Raw genomic sequence first — 14,285 nt, 5'->3', positions numbered from 1 at the left:
GAAAATACCAATAATTAAGGTATAGTGACAGAGGGGAAATAGGATTCCACAAGGAAGAGAACAATGCTTAGTTATATAGTTTGAAATGCCCAGTGCTGAAAACATCTTTCCTATCAAGTTTATACATATTGATTAGTCTGTATCTTTAGAAACATATATATATGATATTTTAAGCAATATACACATATATGTGTATAAAATAAGCATTAAAAACAAAACAGGTGAAGAAATGACTCAGAGGTTAAGAGAACTGACTGCTCTTCCAGCGGTCTGGTGTTCAATTCCCAGCAACCACATGGTGGCTCACAACCATCTGTAATAAGATCTGGTGCCCTCTTTCACCTGCAGGCATAGATGCTGGAAGAACACTGAATACATAGTGAATACATAAACAAATCTGTTTTTAAAAAACAAGAAAACAAAAGAGGACACACAGTAGAAAGATAACAAGGAAATGCAAATATGGAAATTTTTGGCTGAAAAAAGAAAAGTGTAAAATGACATAATTGTAGTATAATTTCAGAATAAAATACTTTCTAAAAATTAATTATTTTCAAAGAAAGACATACATTAAAAATATCAAATTCTTTTTTCATATTTATGACCAATATTTGGTCATAACTCTGTAAAATTAATTCAAATTTACTAAGAGGAACCCTATAAAGGACAAACCAAAATAGCTGTTTATTTTTTGTTATCACTGGGACGAAGTCTACTTGGAAGAGAGCTGAAACAGTGCCTAGTTGGTTACTCAATGATGCTCCAAAGTACAAGAGGTCAGTTCAATGGCCGCATTATAAAACCTCTGTACCATCTGATCACATGTGTGTCAGTGGGAAGGCTAACCATGGATCTAGTCTTGGTCTTAGTGCTCATTCTGACATGTCTGCTTCTCCTCTCACACTGGAAATGGAGTTCTAAGAGAGGGAAGCTACCTCCTGGACCTACTCCTCTGCCAATTATTGGCAATATCCACCAGATAAATGTAAAAAATGTTCACCAATCCTTTACCAATGTAAGTATACCTCATGCTTGTCTGGCACTTTTTAAAGAGAGATATAAGTGATGCTGCTTTCAAAGAAACTCCAGTATTAGAGAAAATATTTTTAAATGGGTATAAAATGAAAAACAGTAAGGTTGTTTTTGTCTTTTCTGAGACTTGCCTGCAATACTGCTGTTGGGATTAGTAATAAACAAGATTTCAGGTTACAGAATATTAAGGACACTGCATTTTATAAAATAATCACAGAATTAAAAATTTTATCTACTTTTTCAAGTCCTCCTTTCATAATCATTTTCCATTATTTTATTGATAGTGAAGAGTGAGGGATTGCAGTGATATTTTGTGATTTAACAAATAAATCTTGCCTGAAGATCAGAGTACAGGACTAATTTCAGGTATGTGCAAATTAAATGAGAACTAATTAAAGGTATGTTTAGTGGTGACACATATCTTTAATTCCAGGACTTGGAAGACAAAGGCAGACAGACCTTTGTGAGTTCAAAGCCACCCTAGGCTACACTATACTGATCTAGTCTCAAAAAGAAATAGAGTCAGGTGGTAGTTGCTCATACCCTTAATCCCAGTACCAGAAAGGTAGAGAAGGGAAGTGATATGGTTGGGCAGAGAGAGGACACAAGGCGGGAGGAGACAAGAGCTCAGATGTGCTCTGAGCATGCCATCTGAGGATACAGTCTGAGCATTCAGTCTTAGGATTCAGTCTGGAGATGCAGTTTGAGGATTCATAAAGACAGGATCACCTCTTTGGGACTGAGGATTCCGTGGAGGTAAAACTCTAGTGATTGGCTGCACTGTTTCTCTGATCTCTTAGCTTTCACCCCCTAATATCTAAAACACTCTGAGTGTTTATTATTAAGAATAATTGAAATTAGCATTACAATGAATATTTCTTTAAATAAGTAATAGTTGTAGACAAACATTGTTGTTGAATTATTCATTCATGCCTTACTCTTTAGAATTGATTGGATCCTGATTAAAAGTAAAGCAATGGGCATAGCATCACACAGGAAAAGGAAACCATAAACAGTGTGGCTTAGCTTATACTGTAGTTTCCCGATCTCCTTTGATGTCATGCAAAGCCTATGCCTGGGACCAAAAATACTGCATTATGAGAATATTTTTTCTACAGGTGCTGTATATTGTGGTGCAGCTTCTGTGATGCCTACCTACTCTTTACTTTGGTAATAATAGATGAAGATGGAATTTGAACATTGTGGTGACCCAAAAGTTTAAATGTTTATCCTTCAACATAGGTTCTCTAATTTTAAACAGGAAGGATTTTGCACCTGCATCCACAGCAATCATGTGACTATTGATGTCTATTTTGGTATGTAGTTAGTGTGAGAATGATATGCATTATCCAAAAATGGATAAGCGTGGTGTGGATTTGAAAACTCTATTCCATTGCATTAGAACCCAGAAAATAAGTGTGAAATTTTTACTTCAGGTACTTTTTGAACTATGACAAAATGACCTGTTAAATATCATAGTAAGGTGATTCCTTCTCTTTAGACTATAAACGGCCTGGGATATTGCCTGGCACACAATAGGTCATCTATATGAAACAATCATCATATTGAAAGATATATGCAAACTTTAAACTTAGTTTTTCTGCATAAAAACATTATAACACAGTTCTATTGCCAGTATGACTAGGTAAATGACAGTGACAAATTTAGAATATTTGTGTTTTCTATTATCATTCCAGTTCTCTAAAATCTATGGCCCTGTGTTCACTTTATATTTGGGCATGAAACCCACTGTGGTATTGTACGGCTATGAGGCAATAAAAGAAGCTCTCATAGGTCATGGGGAGGAATTTAATGGAAGAGCAAGAATCCCAATTTTTGATATGGTTTTAAAAGGCGGTAAGTATGCATGTGCTTCTGTGTATACTGAGTAGTATATATAGTGAGATGGAGGGTGGAAAGCAGAGATCAAGTTTGCTTTTCAGGAATAACTTTGAGACTAGTTTGCGACTAGTCTGTTCCTTATCTATCTCTCAGACATACTCCCTAGTCTTCTATTCCAATTTCTTTAGGTGTTGCTTTTAGCAATGGAAAGGCATGGAAAGAAACAAGGCACTTCTCATTCACAACCCTGAGGAAACTGGGCATGGGGCAAAGGAGTATTGAGAACCATATTCAAGAGGAAGCACGGTTCCTTGTAGAGGAACTCAAGAAAACCAATGGTAAGCGCAAGTTTATAATCTGATGTTTACATCTTGTTCTATGCATATCTGCATTAGTCAGTTTGTTCCCATTCTATTCAGAGCATTGTTTTCTAAAGAGATGTCATGGGTATGGGTCTCATGTTAATTTTCTATGGCATTATGGAGCCATGCATTCCGCTGATCAAAAATTGTTTTTCCTTTGCATCTCATCTCATCACAATACAATTTCCAATAGCAATAGTTACTAAGAAAACATTAGAATCCTAGAAAAGATTGTATTAGCTTTCTTTTCTTTACCTTTCTTTCCTCGCTTTTCCTTTATTTCTTAAATAACAATGGTCTAGACTGCTTCTCTAAAGTGTTTAAGGTCCTTCTTGATTATGTTTGTAGTTCTTGGTAACTGTGGTGTGATGTAATAATTTTATTTCCTATTTGAGTGTAGTAGATTCTTTTTTATTAATGAATCTCTGTTTTTGGCATGGTTTCAAAATGTTATTGTCTTTCTTCTTGAACAGCATTTAGTGTTCTGATTTTTGATGTTAATAAAACATGACTCAACACAAATATTCAAAATAAATGTATACATGAAATTACTAAGATGATTAATTTCACTAAAACAGTATGGTTTTGTTGGCACGCTAGCATTTCCCTGTGTGTCTTCAGTCTTGCATGTCATTTTCCCCTTTAGGTTTTTGTGTTAGAAAAATGATGGCTGCTACTTTGCTAACACTCTGGATGCTACTCTCCTGTTGCTTGTAAAGGAAGAATCTTATTCTCTCTGTGAATTCCTTACTGAATTAGCATTCTTTACAAATATAATAAAAGACTGGTTATCAAATTTTAAATATGAGTGGCAGGCACATATACAATAACAATCTCAAAGTCTTATTTTTCATATGCTTTGATTAAACACTTGGAATTTCTTAGAGTAATGTATTTTGTTAATTGTCTAGTAAAATATCAGTAAGTTCAAAGAATTTCTTATGCTCAGTAGCCCAACTTTGTTAAATCAAGTGGCGCTTATCTGAGTCTACATAAATTAGGATCAACTTCAATACAAAGAATATTGGTCTCTTGGTCACAGCAAATTCACCAATGAAAGGAATAAAAGGAAATAATCATTTTCTCCTGTCTTGTCATTCTTTTCTGTGTTGTTATAAAAATAATCCAGCCATGTGTGTGATATAGCCCATAGTATGTTGAGTCCCCCCCATCATCAGAAATGAAGGAAGAGCATGAAGAGATATGGACTCAGATTAGGTTGATGAAGCATTTACTCATCTGAGTTTCCTTCTTTTGTGTTAACTGTAGTTTGTGTCAACTTGACTAAAACTAATCAACACAGAATCTGGTTACTCATTTTCTATACTTGTGAAATCAATCACATGATATATGTAATATATACATTTTAATCATTTCTGTGATATACTCTCTTGATACTTACCCTGAAGTAGCAATGAAAATATCCACAACTGTCAGTTTACTCAAATGTTGAATGTGAAGTTTGGCCAGAATAAATAATATTTCTTTATATTGTTGAAAATCCATTGGATGCTGGAATGAGACTGTGGGGACAAGTTTCTAATGACAGATCATGGACTTTGTTTTAAGTCATACTGATATTTTCTTCAATTTTCTTCCATTATTTCCACTTTGCTTTTATTATACTATCACTCCAGGTATTAAGATGAAATAACTCTTTTGTAAACAGCCAAATTTATTGTTTTAAACATGAATATGTGAAAAGAAAAGTCTTCAAGAGTTTCCTCATGATTTTTGCTTTACCTGTAATGGACTTTGCAAATATAGGCTCTTATATAATTTAATTATCTAAACAGTTCATGTTATAGTTAAAGTTGTTGCTTTTATACTTTCTTCCCATAAACACTGATATACCCTGTTTTTCAAATTTTTTTCCTCCTAATTCTTGGATGTTTCTACATGATTCCTTCTATTCCACATTACTAGCACAATGGATTATTATGTTTGATTTTGTTTTGTTTTTATAGTTTGTTTATTGGAATAGAATTTCTCTGTGTAGAACTGAATGGCCTGTAAGTAGATCTGTAGACAAGGCTTGCCTAGAACTCAGATTAAGCCATGACTCACAGAATTGTCCTTGCCAGTTTCCCAGAATTAGGCACTACTGACACAGATGGGAGCATTGCTGAGACTGTCCCACAGACTTCTCACCCCTGCACACACAAGGACAGAAGCCAATCCAGACAGATTTCGGTGGCTCTTCTTACCTATTACTGTTGAGCCCCAAGGCCTTATATCTTTATTTGAGAAAGGAGATGTTGAGTAGCCACTGGTACCTATTCTCAAAAAACATTTCACAGAATCAAAAAGATTACAACTTTAGTGGTAAAAATATTTTTATGTAAGTAAGCAAGAACTCTTGCAGTAATTTATGTAAGTCCTTATTTTGCAGAAAAATAAAACAAAAAAAGACAATGAAAGATCCATTCACCTGATTGTTGAAGCAACTGAAAATGCCAAAGTACCTGTCAATCATATTATGTCAAACTCTTTTATTACAATAACTTGCCCTATTTGATTGCCAAGGTTGGGGGCATAAGACTGGAATCAAAAGAGTTATAATCAACATGAATGACATTTCAAAAGCCTCCAGCAGTTCCACCTAAATATTTTAGTTGTGACCTTGAAGCACAGACACATTTCGAATCAAAAATGACTACTACATTTTCAGTGGATCCCAAGAAACAAATAAGCTGCAGGTACTCTTTGATGCATTCAAAAAGGTTTTTTTTTCTCTGTTTTGAGTGTGAGAATCCTGATACAGTTCTGCATGTCAAACAAAAGGAACAAACAATAGTTAATTCTTATAATGTCTGTAGATATCAAGGCTTGTTTCACAAAGATCATAATATCTGGATATTCATTATCAAAACTCAAGTTAGAATGGTAGCAGCAATTCAAGAAGTGAAAGAAAAATAAAGAAGGCAAGGATTTGACATACCTTAAAGGAGATGTGTGATACAGACCTTTAAGTGGTACACATCTTCCCCAGATGGATGAAATAGTCTACAAAAAATATGTCTCAAAAGGACTTGCCAAAGTGATGTATGTCCAAATAGAATTATTTACAAAATGTATAAGTAAGTGGAGGAAGTATCTTTCTTTTCTTTTTTTATTTATTAAAAATTTCCACCTCGTCCCAATACCCTCCCACTCCCCTCACTCCCTCTCCCCCTCTCGCTCCAGTCCTAAGAGCAGTCAGGGTTTCCTGCCCTGTGGGAAATCCAAGGCCCTCCCCCCCCCATCCCTCTAGGTCTAGGAAGGTGAGCATCCAAAGAGACTAGGCTCCCACAAGGCCAGTCCATGCAGTACAATCAAAACTCAGTGCTATTGTCCTGGCGTATTCATGATAAAAGAATTGAAGAGTTGAAGGTGAAAGTATTTAAGTGGTATATTCAAAAACTGTTAGTGTACCAAAGCTTAAAACGCTGATATCTGCCAAGGATGAGGTGAAGACATTGATGTTGGTGACACATAAATGTATGGATGCAGCTTAACTTACGAATGTACTGCTGGAAACTTTTTTCTATTATCAGGCAGAAGTGCACCATGTATGTGCAAGAGCTGAAATGGTTTAATATCATACTACAATTCATATCAAAATGCTATTATTGTGAATGCTCTATGATTAAGCCCAATAAAGATAGCTAGAGAGTCCTTACATATCACTGAGTAATGGAAGTTTGCTTATTTGATAAATATTTTAGAACTCTAGTGTTGGATTCATAAGACCACACATATATAGCTACAAAAATAAATAATTGGCATTGGTCATTCTTCAAACTTTGGACTCTGAATGGCCAATGCTGAAGTAATTGGATAATTTTAGGATGTTACACCATTTACAGTAAGATCCCTGAGCTTGGTAGATTGTTCTGCTACAAAACTTGCAAAATACAAACAAAAACTTTTTAGTGACCTTACATATTAGGATACAGAAGGCTCTAAATGTTTTATCAGTATCTGTTCAGATGGACAACTGGTGATACCTGTCAGTCTAAGAGACACAGATGATCAAATGACAGTATGACATCCTCACGAGAAATAAAAATGACCTGCTTATTTAATACAACGTTTTCAATCAAGGAGTTGTGACTTTTCAGTTGGTATATGGCCACCCCAAAGTAGGCTTGTAACTGTGCTCATTGCACATTGCATGATCCAGGAAAGAAGAACCAATAAGCATTTTTCATGTGTTCTGTGGTTGCTTTGTCCTCAGAGTATAGATTTGACGTGTGATTAAATGTAAACGCTGATACTACTTCGAGAATCAAAAATAGTTCATTTACTCTCTAGCAGAAGTGAGTAGAGTTTTCACATTTTAATCTCATAGTAGAATTTCAATATGTTTAGACATAGTGTATGTTGTGTATGATATGCTTCCCCTTTACTCCATAGAATAACTTACATTTAATGTCTAGTACATTTATATATATAATAGCCTGTACTTCAGGTTTGGGTTATAATCATGCCAAAATAATTGTTACTGAGTGCTATTTATTCCATGACCCCTAATTACCTTATTTAAAGAGAAAACCATAGTCAAAATGAAATAAGTAAAAATCTTTTCTAAGATAATAACATATACTTGAAGTTAAAGCAGTTAGTAAAATAGATGTGAACTATTTTTATTTGTGAAGATTAACTGAGATATAATATCAATATGATTATGTATTCTTCACCAGGTAAATATATAGTGGTTAAGTATACTCACAATTATAATAACATTTAAAATGGTTAAATTACTTTAAGTAGTTAACAAAAGAAAAATTTCTTTTTTGTATATTTTAGTAGCATTTGGCATTTGTTTCCAACTCTTCAGGTTCACCCTATGATCCCACCTTCATCTTGGCCTGTGTTCCCTGCAATGTCGTTTGTTCCATTATTTTCCAAAATCGTTTTGAATATAAAGATCAGGATTTTGTTAGCTTGTTGAAAAAACTGAATGAGAACGCTAAGATTCTGAGCACTCTCTGGGTGCAGGTAAAGCCAATATCATTTCCTTCTGAGAACATACCTATGGTTTTTCTTTCAAACAGCTCAAATACAATATAGATCAAGAAGGAGGGAGGTGACCAGCTGACTAGGGCTAATGTATTATGGAAATAATTCTTGGAAAGGAGGACTAAACCCATAAGTGTACAAATAGCAAAAACTTAGAGGCAGAAGCCAACTAACTCAAGCCTGATTGTTTCTTATCCATGAATCTTCCTCTTGATTACTAAGAATTATTTCTTAAAATACTGCATTCATTTCTATAAGTAAGAGTGATCAGTCATTCACAGAACATTTTATTAATCAAATACTGTATCTGCTTTTCATTGAACACATTCTGAGCAAATTAATAGGGAGCCTTATTGCAGTATAGACAGAATATTCTCTCAAAGGAGGAAGAATATTAAAGACAAAGAAAGTTGTCAGTAAAAACTGAGTATTTCAGTACTTTAATGGGTCATTTGGATTCTAGTTTATAGGGTGTCAATTAAAAATGGAAAGATGTATGTTTTAATGCTGTGTGGACCATAAATATCCTCACAGAATTGTACTAGTATAAACTGGAATTTCTTGATCTCTGGTACAAAATGATTGTGCGATCAAAGAGAAACCTCTAAGGCCTATGTAGTATAATTGATTTCACCACCCATCCACTTCTTCTTGGAGTCACTCCCACCACTAAATAGTCTTTGCATTTCAGAAAATGGTTGATAGAAACTGGATCTTGGGTACTAGATTTTTCTGTAAATGTCACCCCAAAATTTTAACATCTATTGTCACATTGAAAGTATGTGAGTATTTAAATCACATGTATTTCAAAATGTAGGATAAAATTTATTTGCACCTTCAATGAATTTATATGAACATGATTTATTCTAAAAGATAGGCAAAAAATTTACTAAAATCATTTACTATTTGGGGAGAAATTTCTTCTTCAAATCTATCTATTAGAATAAAGAATGTAACTAATGCACCTTCTTATGATGAATATGAATCATTTCTTTATCTAACAATTCAAATTAGTCATTATGAATATATCTTACTTAAGTTAATACAGTGTCTATTTTTATTAAATTCTTGCATTTCCTTTCAGGTTTGCAATATTTTCCCTGTTCTGATTGATTATTGTCCAGGAAATCATAACACATTGTATAAAAATTTTACTTGTCTTCAGAATTACCTTTTGACAAAAATAAAAGAACACGAGAAATCATTGGATGTTACCAACCCACGGGACTTTATTGATTATTTTCTAATTAAAGAAATGCAGGTAAATTGTTAATACCAATTTATTCAATTATTGAATTGTTAAAGTATTTTATACTTCATTGAAATGATGTTTAAAACCATATCATTTGATAAGCAATTTAGTATTTTTTAAATGACTGTAAGCCTAGAAAAATGGTTGGATTTGTTAATAAGAGCACCTTGACCCTGTTTTTTTCATTAAAACAAAAAAAGAAAAACTTGAAAAATCTAGCATAGTAGAAAGACAACACAAAAGGCAAACAAAAGAAAACAAATTTCAATACAGTAGTAAGTCACAAACTTCTGTCTTAACTTGAACATGAATACCATCAATGACTGTGTTTTGATCACTTCCATATCATATAGATTAAAAGAGATCTGTGCATATTTTCACTGATAGACAACACATATGACTTCTAATGGATGAATGATGTGTACCACGGGAAAAATTAGGTGGATGAAAGAGTAAAGCTTTGAATATAATTTCTAATGAGTTAGTGAATTAATACCAGAGAGGTTAAATGTGAGTGTGCTGTCAGGATTAACTGTTGGTATTGTGTAATTTCAGAAAGAGTTTCTCCCACAATTTGACAATCTTGTTTTAAACAAAAGTAATGATAAATATTCTGGTGTGATGGAAGTCAGTTGTGCTACCATTATCTTGGTTTGTATATTTTATTAGTGATTCAGTGTCTGAGGTCTTTATTATTGAAACATTTTATCAGTATTTAAAATCCAGAAGTGTGAATCTCTCAACATTGCTACTTTCTTCTGCCAGACTGCTTTACCATTCTGAATCCTTTAAATTTCTATATGAATTTAAGAGATGTTGTCAATATTTGTAAAGAGGCGAGTACAAATTCACAGAGAATGCACCTAAAATGTCAATCGTTTAAGGGGGCTGAGCAATTTACTAAACAGAGATAGTATTAACATATGTTGCCAGTCATCAATTTGGGGCACCTACCTCTTTCTTGTTTCAAAATGTTGCTTCACTCTACAAAACACACCAAGTCATTAACAATTAATCTCCAAATTCCATGGCATTATTTGTAACTGTGAGTATCATTTTCTTCTTTATGGACTTTCCTGTTTCTGTCTGACAGAGTACATCGACATCTAAATCAGTTCTCAGTAGAGGAGGCTTTACTGTCTCTCTTTTTGCACATGCATAAAATCTTGGTTGCTCCTAAAATCTCAGCTTGTTTCTGTACAGTGGTCACCTGGTACTGCAACCTTCATTTACAAGCATGAGAACAACACACTCATTCATCTTTCTGTGTCTTTGCCTTATTTCTACCTCTGACTCTTCTGAGCTATTCATTTAGAAACATGTGTGTATGTGTTTCTTGATGGCACGTTTTCATTTTCTTTGGACATATCCCAGCATGGAATTTCTGATTTGAACTCATTTCATATTTACCTTTGTGAAGAACACACAAAAATTTCACCTAACAGTTTATAATTCACAGCTTCCAGACCCCTTTTTTTAAGTTTTCTTTCATGTGTAAGGAATTTTTGCTTTTTTCCTTATCTATGTATTATTCTGGGTCCATCTGGATAGATGTTGATCTGTGTGTGCCAAACTCATACTGCATGCATTGCTGTAGGTGTCCATTTAGGGGGTTCAGATCTTTAGCCAACATTTCATATATATGTTTCCTTAATATTAATGAAACATGTTGCTGGGTATATTATTCTAGGTTGAGAACTGTTATTCAGAATCTGAAATACATTATTCTGGGCCCCTCTGGTTTTAAATGTTTGTGTTGAAAACCCTGATGTAATTCTTAAAGCCCTGCCTTTAAGAGTAATTTTACTTTCCTCTCTTAAAACTTTTAGTTTCCTTTGTTTTCTGATTTTGATTATGATCTTTTTATGATAATATTTTGAGAATATTATTATGCCAGATCCTGTTTTGGTCCATGTATTTCCATATCTGTACACATCTTATACCTAGATGTTAATCTCCTTGTCTAGTTTTTGGAAATTTTCTACCAAGATATTCTAAAGAACATGATTTATGCTATGTCAGTCTCTATATACACTTTCTGAAGGTTGGGTCTTTTTCCATTGCTCTCCAGATTTATCTTTATATATTTTCTTAAGATTACCACAGACCTTTACAGAGTTATCAAATTCCTCTACTCCTTTTTGTTCTTTATTTTGAACTAAACTATCTAAAGAATGTCAATGTTATTTTTAGTATGTTTAAATATAATATAATTACACCACTTCTTCCTGCCCTTTCCTTCTACATACATCTACCATGCACCAAGCTTTCTTTAATATTCAATGTCCATTGTCTTTTATAATTATTGCTACATGTGTAAGTGCATAAGGATAAGTATATAAATTCATATTTAATATTTAATATTGACTATCTGTATATTTTAGGACTGAGCACTTGATAGTTGATAACCTTTTCTGGTGGTCAACTCTGAGAAAGACTGCATCTCTCTTTCTCCACAGTTTCTAATTGCCTGCAACTCATCTTCTAAGCTTGTACTCCCATGTAACTCTTCTCAGAAACAACATCATACACTTGATGTTATCATTATTTAGGTCATATTCAGCAGCCATATTTTAGAGATTTCATGAGTGTAACTTCCCTGTCAAATCTAGAAGTCATCTTGCAGCAGAGTTTCTTTCCATATGATTATTGCTATCTTTCTTGCTCATATTCTAAGATATATCCTGAGCCTCAAGTGCAATGGATGTATCATTAATGTTATAACTGGGGCTGAACATCCCATAGACAATTGCACTGCACAGTTTAATAGGTGATGATTTCTCCTTCTGCTGTAAAATGAAACATCACTGGTTAGATGTGAATCCTATAGTACTATGTATATGGAGACTACTTATTTGTTTCCTGGCTGCCCAGACCCAAATAATCGAATAGGAACTTTATTAATTACAACGCAGATTGGCCTATTAGCTCAGGCTTCTTATGAACTAAGTTTTACATCTTAAATTAACCCATTTCTAGTAATCTGTGTGTAAGCACAAGGCCGTGGCCTATTACTAAGGATCTGGCATTCTTCTCCTTCAGCAACTACACAGTGTCTCCCTGACTCTGCTTATTTTCTCTATATTTCTCTTCCAGCCTGCTTATATTCTGCCTTGCCATAGGCGAGAGCAATCTTATTCATTAACATTAAAAGAAACACATATACAGGAGGATATCCCACATCATCTCACCTTTTCTGTCTAAATAAAAAGGAAGGTTTTAATTTTAATGTAGTAAAACAAAAAACAAAACAGTTATGAAGCAAGAATTACAGTTAATGATATTTAGTTAATTTGCATTTGTCAAATTAAGGAAAATACTTTATCATCTATCCTGTCCTTCTGAGTCCAAAATTTTGTATCTAATTTATCCTTTATCATAACTAAGGAAAACTACAACTTTAACTATCTGTTTTCAACTCCTCAAAGACTCCAGAAAGATATAATGTACCTAAGTAAATAGGAAGTACATTGTAAGCCACTTCCAAAGTTCTAGAATTGACAGAGACATCTTGCTGCCTGGACAGTCACCCAAAGTTTCTCAGTAATGTTGGTGCATCCATCTTCAATCCACAGGTTCATTGTATCCAGCAGACTTTTCCATGAAGCAGGAAATTTGAAAAGCTGTTTAGTCTATATTGGTACTTTGTCAGTCACTTTCTTCTGTGACCTTCAGAATGTCTGGCATTTTCTTTAATGGAGCAGGAACACTGAAGTGCTGTCTCTCTTTCTTTTAGCAAGTTTGACAGTCATTTTTTTAAGTGGGTACTGCATGTACAGTTCATATAGCTACCATCAAGAACTCCAGGCAACTGCAGTTTTTTGCCCAAATCCCCAGCCTTGTCACATTAAAGGCAAATTTCAAAACAAGTTTCTTCAATGCCCTCAACCTCTGTAAGGAGATTGGTGCCACCCCAAGCAGACACGTCTCATTGTCAAGAAAATTCTAAGTTCTTAAAAAATTTTAAATTCTATATTCTGTAGGCCTTTCAAGTAATGAAGATTATCTATCTAACTGAAATATATTTCTATATATCTAGAAAACTTAACTAACAAATTGAAAGTTTGATTATTATAGATGACAATCTATTAACCTGTATTTCTTAATTATACAACACACAATAAATTAAACAAGAGCTGAAATACATATACAAAGTGTAACAAAAATCAACCTTAAATTTGTATCTATAGACCACCAATGCAAAGTATTCACCTTTATATTGTATCCACCTTTAAATGAAAATAAACATTTATAAATAATCATTTTTGGTAATTTGGGCATAGTTTTCTCCAAACTTCTTCTTATGGTTCACTGGGCAAAGTATTTTTGGATTCACAGAAACCTTTCAGGGAATCTTGTCCCATCAAAACCCATTATCCTGAAAGGAATCTGAAGGTTGTCATCTTCTGTGCAAACAAAAGCAGAACCTCTTTCCAAAGCAACATATCCTTAAGACAAAAATTTTCAAGTCAAGATATCTTTATGTTGGTTTACCTTAGAAGCTCCCAGAATCAAATGTCTCTTTGCATTCAAAATTTTAAAGAAAACACAATAATATACATAATCCAGATTATCTGTGTGTATTCCATCTTTATATGGCTTATTTTTCTTTACTCCTTTAATCTACAACTCTCCATATTCTTTTATATTACTTTTGTTGTCTCTTTAAAGACTGTTTTATTTATAAAACTATTTGTTTCTATAACTCTCTATACTCTTTTTTCTTCTTTCTCCTAAGCTTCTGTATATTTTTTAAATATATTATAACCCCTTCAGAGGCTTATTTTGGTCTG

General features: G+C 33.6%; 1 pseudogene across 1 annotated transcript in view; it reads left to right on the top strand.

Moving 5' to 3' along the window:
- Positions 1-846: 846 nt before the first annotated feature.
- The window catches only part of LOC146893654 (cytochrome P450 2C26-like), a 29,607-nt pseudogene continuing 16,168 nt past the window's right edge, over positions 847-14,285 (top strand). Inside the window, exons 1-5 of the transcript XR_015738346.1 lie at positions 847-1,015; positions 2,730-2,889; positions 3,063-3,212; positions 8,059-8,219; positions 9,325-9,501. The product of XR_015738346.1 is annotated as a cytochrome P450 2C26-like (transcript). The remainder of the gene's footprint in view (positions 1,016-2,729; positions 2,890-3,062; positions 3,213-8,058; positions 8,220-9,324; positions 9,502-14,285) is intronic.

Source organism: Myodes glareolus, chromosome 7 (genome assembly GCF_982192425.1).
Source record: "Myodes glareolus chromosome 7, mMyoGla1.1, whole genome shotgun sequence".
Classification (NCBI taxonomy): Eukaryota; Metazoa; Chordata; class Mammalia; order Rodentia; family Cricetidae; genus Myodes; species Myodes glareolus.
This window is presented reverse-complemented; position numbering and strand designations above follow the sequence as displayed.